Source organism: Protopterus annectens, chromosome 2.part1 (genome assembly GCF_019279795.1).
Source record: "Protopterus annectens isolate FY-2018-M chromosome 2.part1, PAN1.0, whole genome shotgun sequence".
Lineage (NCBI taxonomy): Eukaryota > Metazoa > Chordata > Ceratodontiformes > Protopteridae > Protopterus > Protopterus annectens.
The window spans coordinates 1,297,885,001-1,297,897,500 of record NC_056729.1 but is presented as its reverse complement, the minus strand read 5'-3'; positions in this window follow the sequence as shown (position 1 = coordinate 1,297,897,500).

The window sequence follows — 12,500 nt, the reverse complement described above, 5'->3', positions numbered from 1 at the left end:
TACCCAAAGCTTCAAAAATGATCAAAAAAGACCAACTTCTCTAATATCCATTCACATAAAGTTATTGTGGGGTGGCCATGCTAATGTGAAACAAATTGAGTTTTCAGTGATCAGTAATACACTGGGTCAGTTGCATACATATAGCTTAATGGTCATGTTGGAAACATTTAACAATACCAACCCCCTTAGCTGATTGCTTGATAATACAATCATCATGTTTAACTTGTTTTCAATTATTTCAGAGCTAAACATTCTTCCTTACTTTTTCTTCTGGGTCAAGATTCACATAACCTAGGACTGAGTGGCATCATCTGTGCTCAAGATCAGGTTTTTTCTTCATAAGTCCTAACTTCCCCTGTGCATACGTATAGTATTCAAGGGGTTAATGAGTAGCAGGCTAATGTGAAATATGCACATGTCTACATAAGCACATAATCAAATGGCTTCACCCTCATTTTAGACAGCATCTCCAGGTGATCCCTGGTCCCTACCTGGTAATTAGGTGCAGAGAGTGTGCCCAGGTCCATACTCCAATCCCTCTCCCTGAAGACAGCTCAGACAGTTGCATGACTACTAATTGAATTAGGATTACCTGATTTTGAGCTAAGATATTATCCATCTCTGGCAAGATTTTTATTTTTATTTGTACAGCTTGCTTAGCCTATACAGCTTTTGTTGGTTTTGCAATAAATACAAGAAATTCTCTGTTATAAAACATATTTAATAATTGCTATGAGACAAATATTTTAAATTGGTACTGTTTTCTTTCAAATGTATCACATGTATTTTTTTTTTTAATTTTGCATTGTTTACAGCTGCAAATACTATCCCTTGTATTCTCTATGCCTTGCACAGTGTGCAAGATTGGCGCAGGAGCTCTAGCAGGCAACATGTCTGCCATGCGATCCAGGAACAACCTGCAGGGGCATGCATGAATGCTCCTGCACTAGTCCTGCACAGACTAAGCCCCTGTATGTAAATCACCCCATTTGCAGGAGAAATCCATGCAAATGAGGTGAATTTGCGATCCAGGAAGCTTGCAACCAGCCATGCAGGACTAGTGCAATCTGCAGAAATGTACTCAATTAGTAACCAAGTACATTTCTGCAAACTCCAAAATGGAGCTGTCACAGCTCCAAATAAAGGTTGCATATCACGTAGTAAGCAAGTCAATGGCCATGTATAAGGCCAGTGGCATTTCAAACAGTGCAAAACTTACAAAAATAACCTTTTAATCTTTTGTAGCCGATCTCAGCTGTTTAAGCGTAAGGCAGTGGCGCACAAACGGGATCGGGGGAAAATAAAAAAATAAACCTTAATTAAGCATTCTAACTAAAATTGGTATTCTGCCATGAAAGTCAATGGCAGGCAGAAGACAACATGGCCAGTGAGTAGAGGTTGCTAAGGGGGGAGGCTCAGTGTGAGACATGTAACTATGCATTAGCAGGCAATCCTATGCAAATGAGGGGAATGATAGTGAATGCAAGTTTTCCCCAGCATGTGAGTCAAGTCCCAACAGTGTAAGAGTAGGAATAGCTTTCTGCAAGCCTAGGAGTTAGGCAACATCATGGGTGTGTGTGTCAGGCATACTGTAAGTGGATTGGAGCCCTGTGGTTTGAGATTGCTCCTAGCTTAGCACAGCTAAGCTAGGGGGTTTGTCTGAATCTGCCTAGCACTCTTTACATTGCCTAAGCGGGTGGGCACGCCACGCACCGGCTTTTAAAACAAGAAAAAAAAAATTAAACAAGGAAACAGCAGCACTGTGCACATTTGAGCACTATTTTTGTGCAGTGAGCCCCCGGGCTTAAACAGGAAGGCAATGGGAAGCGAAAACAGCAGTAGGAAGGTAATCAAGGAGAACTAGCATAGTTGGCAGGTGAAATGTGTCAGAATCAGCCAATTACACAGGCAACAGACCAGCCCAGCCAAGAACACTACTATAAACTATGCAAAAACCTTCCCCTCTAGTTTTTCCCACACTCTACACCACCGGTGTAAACAAGCAGGGTTCTTTTAACACTCACAACAGAAAAATGATAGGGGCTGCAATAGCTATCATGCAATAACTTGTGGAAGAGGCTGAGGGTGGTAAGGATGTGAATGCTGTCCACCAACCCACAGTGAGGAGACGGAGAGGAGTGTACAGAACCAGGGTAACCTACCAGGGGCTACATGAGCTGGAGATAGTGGAGCACTATAAAGAGGACAGGAGCCTCCTACAGCAATTGTTGAGCTGTGCCGCCATGCCTGACACACAGAACTAACAGAGGGGAACCCATCCCAGTGAATACCAAGGTATGTGTAGGCCTAAGAATACTAGCTGCAGGTACCTTCCAAAGGCCAACTAGGGATATGATGGGTATCTCACAGGCATCAGCATCCAGAGTACTCCACCAGTTCCTGGATGCCATGTCAGCATATGTCGGTGAGCACGTATATTTCCCAAACACCCGTGAGGCATTGGCCAGCAATATGCAACTGTTTCACCAAATAGCAGAATACCCTGAGGTAGAGGGTGCTATAGACTGCGTGTACATTCACATCAAAGGACCACCTGGTGAGTGGGGTAGGGTCTATATCAACTGCAAGGTCTTCCCCTCCATCAACTGCCAGGTCATGTGCGATGCCTAGGGCATAATAATGAATGTGTGTGCTGGATGCCCTGGAAGCTTTCACAATTCCCACATCTGGCATCTGATGCAACTGTACTAGAGATTTGCCAATGGGGACATCCCTGACGGTCACCTAGTGGGGGATGCTGGATACGTACTGTAGCCATGGCTGATGACACCCATCAGAAATGCACACACACCCGAACAAGAACTCCATAATGAGGCACATGCACAGACCAGAATTATAGCAGAGCATGTGTTTGGGATGCTCAAGTCATGGTTCCGGTGCCTGGACACATCCAGTGGAGCCTTGCAGTACTCACCAGCTACATGTACCCAAACTGTCTTCATATGTGCCATGCTACACAATATGATCTTGCAGAAACAGCTGCAGTAGGGACAGAATAGTGAAGGCCCTCACAGCCCTCCACCATTGCCAAGGGACCCACAGGCACAGGGGAGCTCAGACCACAAACACACTGTGCTAGCCCTAGTAGGCAGATGGAGACGTGCCCAGTATGCCCATGCCCTAGGAAAGAGGGAGCGTATAGCACACACACTGACAGTGTAGACACTCATGGACTGACACCCTTCTCCACCTGCACACACAGCAAACATGGATGGGACACACACATGACCACCTGTAAATTGTCATAGGTTCATAGGTTCATACTAGGCTATCTGCCCTAGGGCATTTATAAGCCTAGCCAGAGTGTGCTTGGCTTTCGCCACCCATTTTAAATTAATTTTGCTATGCCTTTTTTTGAGGTTAGTATACTGTGCCTCTGTCTAACAGTGACACAGAAGTGATAGCCGGGGTAAACCTACGATCTCCCATCCACTCATCAAGATTCCACTTGAAGAGAGTCAATGAGGGACTCTGCCTAACCTGGACTGGGATTTTATTCCAGAGTGAAGGGAGCCTCTGGGTTATGAATCTGTCCCTCCAGCATGTCCTATTTATTTCAGTGCTGAGGTTCAGGTCTCTCGAGCGCGTTCTACATAGGTAGCCCTCAACTATTGTACACACAACCACCATTGGCACAAGGTAAGTCAATACCTGAACAGTATATTAAGCTATCAGCATGTGTTCATACTGTATGTACAGGTTCATAGATACATAGGTAGGTACATGCCCAACGGCCAAGGCCACTCATAAATATAGGCAAAACGTGTCTGCTGTCGCTACTCCATCGATCAACTAACTGTCCCTCTGTGGAGCAGAGTCACTTGCGGGACCCCTGGGGTGTAGCTACTGTTCACCACCCACTCTGCAAGGATTCCCCGGAGTGTTAGTGAGGGGTTTTGCATAATGTAATCAAGGATGTGTTTCCAAATAATGGGGAGTATCTCTGACAGGAATCTTCACAGATGTGCACATGTTACATAGTATACCTTAAACACAGCTTGCATATATAGGTAGTTCTCCACAGAATAATAAACATGTGGAACACACAACTGCTGAAATGTGCATTCATCACCCTTGCACTACCAGTGCCTGCTCTGAGAGGTAAGATGTCACTGCTAGGATTAGAACACGCAACCATGTACACATTAATCACAATAACATACCACTAAGCTACCTGAGATGTACCAATGGCAGTCATGTATAGTGACAGGATAAAACACAAAAGGTAGGAATGTGTTGAAATAGGGCAAACTGGCATGTACACAATGAAAGGTGTATGATATATATATATATATATATATATATATATATATATATATATATATATATATATATATATATATATATATATATACACACACACACACACAATCATATATATATATATATATATAGATATATATATATATATATATATATATATATATATATATATATTCAGAGAGAGAGAGGGAGAGAGAGAGTGATATGTCGATATATGGGGATATACATAAATATGTAGATATATAGATAGGTTAACAACTTCTACATAACCATGGAGGTAGATATAAATGGGATACCTACCACATACCAACTGCTTTACATACCGACGCACGTAATCCCGAGGCTTAAGGTCCGATATTGGCAAAGGCTCTTGCTACCCCCATAGTGCCTTTTTTAGGCAAGGCTCAAAAGGCAAACCCACCTCCATAGGTATCACAAGGGATAAGAAACTAAGAGTAATGCTACTCAACGCCAGAAGTCTAAACCGCAAGATGCACGCACTTGAAACTCTCCTTAGCATGGAGAACATCGATATCTGTGCAGTAACAGAAACCTGGTTCAAGGCTCCCGAGAGCACCCCAGCACTACCAGGTTATACCTCATACCATGCTTTTTATTTAAAACGTGGACGAGCCACAAAGGAGGAGAGTATCAATATTTGTCAAAGATACCCACACCTCCAGGTTGGTGGTACAGCACGAAGCATCAGAGACTATCCATGTGCAACTAACAGTGGGTAAAACTGCCTTCCAGTTTATAGCCTGCTACAGACCACCCTCCCAAACCCAGGAACCCCACTCGGCCTTCCTGAGAACACTGGAAAATATGAAGGTCTCTCCAAACACCATTATATTGGGCGACTTCAACTACCCAAACATAGACTGGGAGCATTACTCTAGCTCCAACACCCTAGCCCAAATGTTCCTAGAATTTATAAACTCCAATGCTATGGAACAACTTGTTACCACTCCCACAAGAGGTGAAAATATACTGGACCTGATCATCACCAACATGGGGACTCTATGCTCCAGACCAGAAGTGTATCCCTCACTGGTAAGATCAGACCATAAACTAATCTCACTGGATGTTCACATCCACCCCACCCTGCCCAGAATCCACAGTGAAAAACTTCTCTAAAGCAAATTTCACACTCCTCAAAACCGAGGTGGAATCCTTCAAAGCCCCCAGGCCTGTGGAAAATATGGCCCAGACCACAGAATCCTTTATAAACGCATTCTATGAACACCTTCAGGAATGCATGGATCATGCAATCCCAAATAAAACCAAGACCCAATCCTCCAAAGGCAGACATCCTGTCTGGTGGACCCCAGCCATAAACAAACTATACAATAGAAGGAGGAAGCTACTACATGATAGAGCAAAATCCCAAAAAGGGAAGGCATCTCTGATCAGTATTAGCAAAAAACTACGGGCACTCATAAAATCGTCTAAGGTCAGCCTAGAGAGAAAAATTGCACAGGACACAAAGGATAATCACAAGGCTTTCTTTAGTTATCTTAGGAACCTGGGTGGGAATTCCCAGATATGCTCAGAATTAGTCCAAAATGACAAAAAATACACCGAACCCACAGACATTGCAAACATCCTAGCTGACAGGTTCAGCGCAAACTTCTCCTCCCCACCAAAAGGGCAAATATCTATCCCAGCAGAGTACTTCCCCCCTGACATCTCAGATGCTCAGGTAAGAGCCGCCCTGTCCAAAGCAAAAAACACAGCATCAATGGGACCAGGTGTCCCGGACTGCGTCCTACATGAACTCCAAGAAGAGCTAAACCCAAACATAAAACTACTGTTCAATCTCAGCCTTACTACAGGATATGTACCCAAAGAGTGGCGTACAGCAACAGTGGTCCCTCTCCACAAAGGTGGTGCCTCAACGGATCCTGGAAACTATCGCCCCATAAGCCTGACTAGCTTGGTCTGCAAAGCTATGGAAAGGATCATCATGGATCTCATAAATAAAGATATTGGGGACCTACAGTCACTGGATCCTACTCAGTTCGGCTTTGTTAAGGGCACATCCTGCCTCTTAAACCTGGTCGATTTCTTTGAAACAGTCACCAAGGCCATTGACGAGGGGAAGGTGGTCCACACAGCCTACCTGGACCTCGCAAAAGCCTTCGATACAATACCCCACTCGGGCATTATAGATAAGATCACCAGCTTAAATATAAACCCCTATGTCACTACATGGGTTGCAAACTGGCTCAAGGACAGAACCCACATGGTTAGAATTGCTGGAGCCATGTCAGACTCCAAACCAGTTACAAGTGGCGTCCCACAAGGCTCAGTCCTGGGACCCCTCTTGTTCAGTATATATTTCTCGGAGGTGCAGGCCAACACGGATGGACTGTGGCTGACCAAGTTCACAGATGACTGCAAACTGGGCACCATAATCAACTCTCCAGCCGACACAAGCATCCTCCAAAAGGGCCACATAGAAAGAGACAACTGGTGCCAGAGCCATTGCCTCAAGCTAAATGCCAAAAAGTGCATAGTCATCCCCTTTGGCAAAACAAAGTGCCCACAAATTACCACATAGGTGGTAATCCATTAAGTATGGAAGAAGTAATTAGGGACCTGGGGACCCAAGTTGATAGCAAGCTCTCATTTGACAACCACGCCAAAGTGTTTAGAAAACATTTTATATAGCCCACCTAATCATGAAGGGATTCACATCTAGATCAGGGGAGGTCATCATGCCTCTTTACTCATCCCTCATCAGGCCCATAATTGAGTACAATGCCCCTTTTGGGATGTACCTTACCAGACACCTGCATCAACTGGAAAGACCCCAAAAGTACCTCACCAAGATGATCAAAGGGCTCAAACAGATGCCATATGCTGCCCGGTTAAAGAAACTCCAGCTCTACTCAGTGGCATACCGCCTGCTCAGAGGTGAACTGTGCGTATAAAGCCATGTCCAACCCAGAATTAATGGACATGCTGCACCTCAGAAAATCCAAATCCCATCGAGCTACGCACTCGAGAGACTTGAACCTCAGCACTGAAATAAATAGGACATGCTGGAGGGACAGATTCATAACCCAGAGGCTCCCTTCACTCTGGAATAAAATCCCAGTCCAGGTTAGGCAGAGTCCCTCATTGACTCTCTTCAAGTGGAATCTTGATGAGTGGATGGGAGACTGTAGGTTTACCCCAGGTATCACTTCTGTGTCACTGTTAGACAGAGGCACAATATACTAACCTCGAAAAAGGGCATAGCAAAATTAATTTAAAATGGGTGGCAAAAGCCAAACACACTCTGGCTAGGCTTATAAATGCCCTAGGGCAGATAGCCTAGTATGAACCTATGAACATATGAACCTATGAAAGAACACAGTACCGAAACACCAGATGTGCGAAGTGTACGCTCACGATGTTAATGGACAGTTAGTCAGTGCTTCTGTTGTTGCGGTTTTGGGTAGGTTACTGTGTGTACGTGTGTTTCTTAGGGCTGTAGTGTGTTTAAGTGTGTGTTCTGTGTGTGGTGTGTGTTGTTAGGGGACTGTAATGTGTGGTTGTGGGTTAGCTTTGTGTGTCTGTTTGCGCAACCTAGGATGTAGAATATTAAAGTAGTGGGTGGTGTGTGGGGCGCAGACACCTACATGGGGTGTGTAGGGGGGCTGGGCTACCTGCTCATATGTAGTGTAGGATGGTTTGTTTGGATGTGTTGGGTAGCAGTGTGTCTGTGTGTGCATGTCTGCGTTCCATGTTCGTGTTACCTTCGCGAGTTACTGTCGAGGTCGGTAATGTAGGGTATGGGAGTCTGTTCCTGGGACTGTATGAGTCGGAACACTGTGGTTTCGGTATTCTGTAGGTCTCCCGTATACAGCAGTTGAAGTGTTCACATATGTGTATAACATAGACCATAGCAATTACACATTCCGCCACTACCAACCTTTATAAACAAAGGATATGGAGAGTATATGCCTATAAACCATTACAAATATGTGCTATGGACATGAGCCAATTATAGTGTTACCACCTGTTCCACTTTGCGAGGGACACTCCCTCTTTGGGTGGTTGTGTCCTGACCAAATATAATAAACGTGGCAAATGTCCTGAGATTGTAGGACATAATTATGTCCCATATGTACTGTAATAGTTGCATGCAATAGTTATCTCTGTATCTAAAGTACCTACATGGTACAGGAAACAGGATAAGCTACTAAACTGCTACAAGAATAAGCTTATAATTAGGCAAGAAAGGAAAGTTCTATCCCTTGTACTGACCATGGGTTTGTGTCAGCCTGTAAAATCAGATGTGTGTCCCGAAAAGGACCCACTATGGACATATGAAAAGGTGGCAACCCCAGCCAAAGAGGGTCAGTCACCAACACAACTACAATGACTGCAAATACCTATGACAAAAATGCACAGCTATCATGTAGCAACACGTTATTACATTCAGATGTATTACCGAAGGGATTAAAGGACTATCATCACCTGCATGCTATACAGGAACCACATAACAGTGCCTTAATGAATCAGCCTGCAAATACCATTGTATTAGTCCACAAACGGATAGGTGTTCAAATAGGGAAGGAACCATCACGCACATAGCGATTATGTATAAAAGCAGTTCCTACACACCTGCATTTGCTAAGCATACCCACCAACATCACCCCCACATCCAAACATATTACAATGCAAACTGTAATAACATTACAAATCATTCACACACTGTATGACATCTGCAGAAGCCTTAACATACCTTGTCAGAGACACACTAACATGGCCCTAAGTAAAATAGCGGCTGTTATACAATGGAACAGCTGCTGATGTAATAGGGTTTGTTTACACTAATCCCATTTCAGAGGGTTGTGCGTACACCAGGATGTGTTAGCAATTAGTGAGTAACTGCACAGTATGCTACACTTGTACACCAAATCAAGGATGTCTGGTGAGCACACTGTACACCACATAACAGTTCATGCATAGCCATACGGCCTTGAGCTGGCCAAAAATCCTTGCTAGACTTAAACATCTGCAGAAGTATCAGGTACAAACAAACCCTGCATAAGTAGCACTGTTCTGAAATATAACAGCTGTACTCACATGTAGAACTAAATCATCTAGCCATTACACTCAGTCCACGGGAGTGATGAAGCTAATATATCTCTGTGTGTCTCCATATAGCTGTTGAAATATATCGCAATAACACATCTAGGCTGTCTCCCTTGAAAGTAAGGCAAAAGGACAATGTCCAAAAGGAGTACTCACTTATACACCACTGTTGCCATGGGAACGGCTAATGGAGTAGCTGCACAGCTGATGTGCATCCAATTAACTACTTTGGAACAGCAATTGGTGGACAGGATACCACATGTTACCAATATGTAACTAGAAAAGGATGTATCATCACACATTCAAACCATCCATATATATCAGCAGAACATTGCAAATAACATTGAAACACAAACCGAAAAGGATTAAATCAACTGTTAACGATACGTCGGGTTACTAATAAGGTATGTAGAACAGTCAGTATGTCTGTGTATGTAGTACTATTCTGTAGTATTTAAAGTGCATGCAATCCATATAATGGAAACAATTATCTTGTAGTGATGTATTGTTGAGCATAGTCATGCTTGTAGTATTTGTGTGTACTGCTTTAGGTCACAAGGCAAACACCCTATACACCACAAGGGATGCTATATAAGGGCTTTGAACAGAAATACTCCTCACCAGCAGACGTCAGTGGCAGGGTTTGTCCAACAAGTATGTGCTATAACAGGGGATAGTATATGTTGATATATTGTAACTGTAGCCATATGTAAGGGTGTAATACAGAGAATAACATGTGGAAGGTTGGGCCACTGTGCAAGTATGTTTTGCATTGTGGGATTTTGTGCAAATAATTATGTAATGTACAGTATTGTAGGCAGATATGTATTACAAGCTACATAGCATTACTGTAATGGTAGGCAAACATTAGTTATGTCAAACGGCATTTACAATACACAATAACAGGATACATATGTCTTTTAGTTAGCCGACAGTTTATCAGCATGATAGCAAAGTAAAATGGAACAGCTATTTAACTATCCATGCACATAAAACATGTAATATGTGCAAAGGTAGGTACTAGGCTGCCTTACCAAGGGTATCTGTAAGCCTAGCTAGCATGTGTTGTCTTTCGCCACCCCCATAGGTTGGTTCCCTGTGCCTCTGAATGGCAGAGCCAATAGTTCCCTGTGCCTCTATCCAGCAGATCCACTGCAGTGATCCCCAGGTACATGTCTGTCTCCCATCCACACATCAAGGTTTCCCTTGAAGAGTGCTCTTGAGGGGCCCTGCCAGATTTACATTGGAATCACGTTCCAAAGCATAGGGAGTGTCCGGGTCAGGAATCTATCTGTTCAGCACGTCCTACTCATCGTTGTGGTTAGGTGTATATCCCTAGAGCATGTGGCTCTCAGGGACCTCTGTTTAGGTGGTGCATATCCAGCAATACAGGATTGGACATGGGCCTTGTATGTCAAGCAGAGATCACCTGTGAGTATGCAGTATGCAACTGATTACAGCTGGAGTTTCGTAGGTTGGGCTGCATAGGTCATCTGTTTGAGGTCAGTAATCCTCTTGGTGTGGTATTGGTGTGGTCTTCCAAGTTGTTGCAGTTGTCTTGTAAGGTATATCCCAAACGGGGTGTTGTATCCTTTAATGGGTCTGATATAACATGTGTAGAGTCACAATGGCCCCTCTGATCTGGATGCGAACCCATTAGAAATTAGGGGGGGGGGCATGTAGAAGGATATTCTAACCGCCTTGTCATTATGGGTATCGAAGGAGAGATCGCTATCTACTGGTGTTTCCGGATCCCGTATTACCTTTTTTGTATGTAGGGGACTAGCACCTATGTGGTAGTCTGCGGATAATTAGTTATATCCAAAGGGGATGGCTATGCACCTTTAGGCATTCAGCTTGATGCCATTATATTAACAACAGGTATCCGTCTCAGTGTGACCCTTCCAGAGGGTGCCTGTAACAGCTGGGGAAACAATTATGTCCCCTATTTTGGAGTCGTCTGCAAACCTTTTCAGCCAAAGCCCTCCTGTGCTTGTCTATACATCAGAGAAGTATATACCGAAGATGAGGGGCCCTAGGACTGAGCCCTAGGGGACGGCAGTTGTAACTGGTATACAGTCAGACCTAGGGTATGCAACTCCTACTGTGTGTGTTCTGTCCGTGAGCCGCTTTGCAAACCATCACATGACGTAGAGGTTAATGTTCAGGTGGATGGGTATGTTGATAATACTAGAAGGAGGAATGGTGTTGAAAGCCTATGAGAGATCTAGGTAGGCTGTGTGGACCTCCTTACCCTCATCTAATGCCTTGGTAACTGTCTCTAAGAAGTTCACCAGGCGTAGGAGGCATGGTCCAGCCTTAACAATGCCAAACAGGGAGGGGTCAAAGGTTGGGAGGTACCCAATGTCTCTGACAGTGATCCATGATGTGCACCATAGCCTTGCAGACCAGGCTAGTCAGGCCTATATGGAAATAGGTCCCGTGGTCCATTGTGGTGCCACCTTTGTGGAGTGGGATAACTGTTGCTGTGTGCCATTCAGAGGGCACTATGCCCGATGTGAGGCTATTATTGAACATGGTGAGGAGACAGTACGATCCGAAGTTCATGTAAAACACAGCCTGGGATGTTGTCCAGTCCCATGGATGCTGTGATATTGCCTTCAGAGTGTGCAGCTTTGAGAGGGATATGCCAGGATGTTGCCAATGTCCATTGTTTCTGTAATGTGCTGTAACTCAGAGCAGATCTGGTTGTTGATATCGAGGCTCTGTGGTTGTTGTTGGTATTAGTTGTGTAAAGTTTTCATAGCTTGCTTAGGAGGATCGTATAAGGGATCTCACCTTCTTACTGAGACTGGCCAGGGATCTCCTCCACGCTTGGTATTGTACTCTCATTTGTAACAGTGTCTTCCTCCTATAGTACAATATGTTTATGGCAGGGGACCAACAGATTGGTTTAGTTAATTATGAGTATAGCGTCCTGGTTCTGTTTGGGATAGCACAAGCCATGCACTCCTGTAAGTGCTTATAGAGTGCATCGCGTAGGATTCAGCAGTTGTAACAGTACTGTCCATCTGCATGGGTGTCATGACGTCCACCACATCTGCCTTAAGAAGCATGTACTTGGCCTTGTATTATTATATTATATTATATCATATCATATTAAA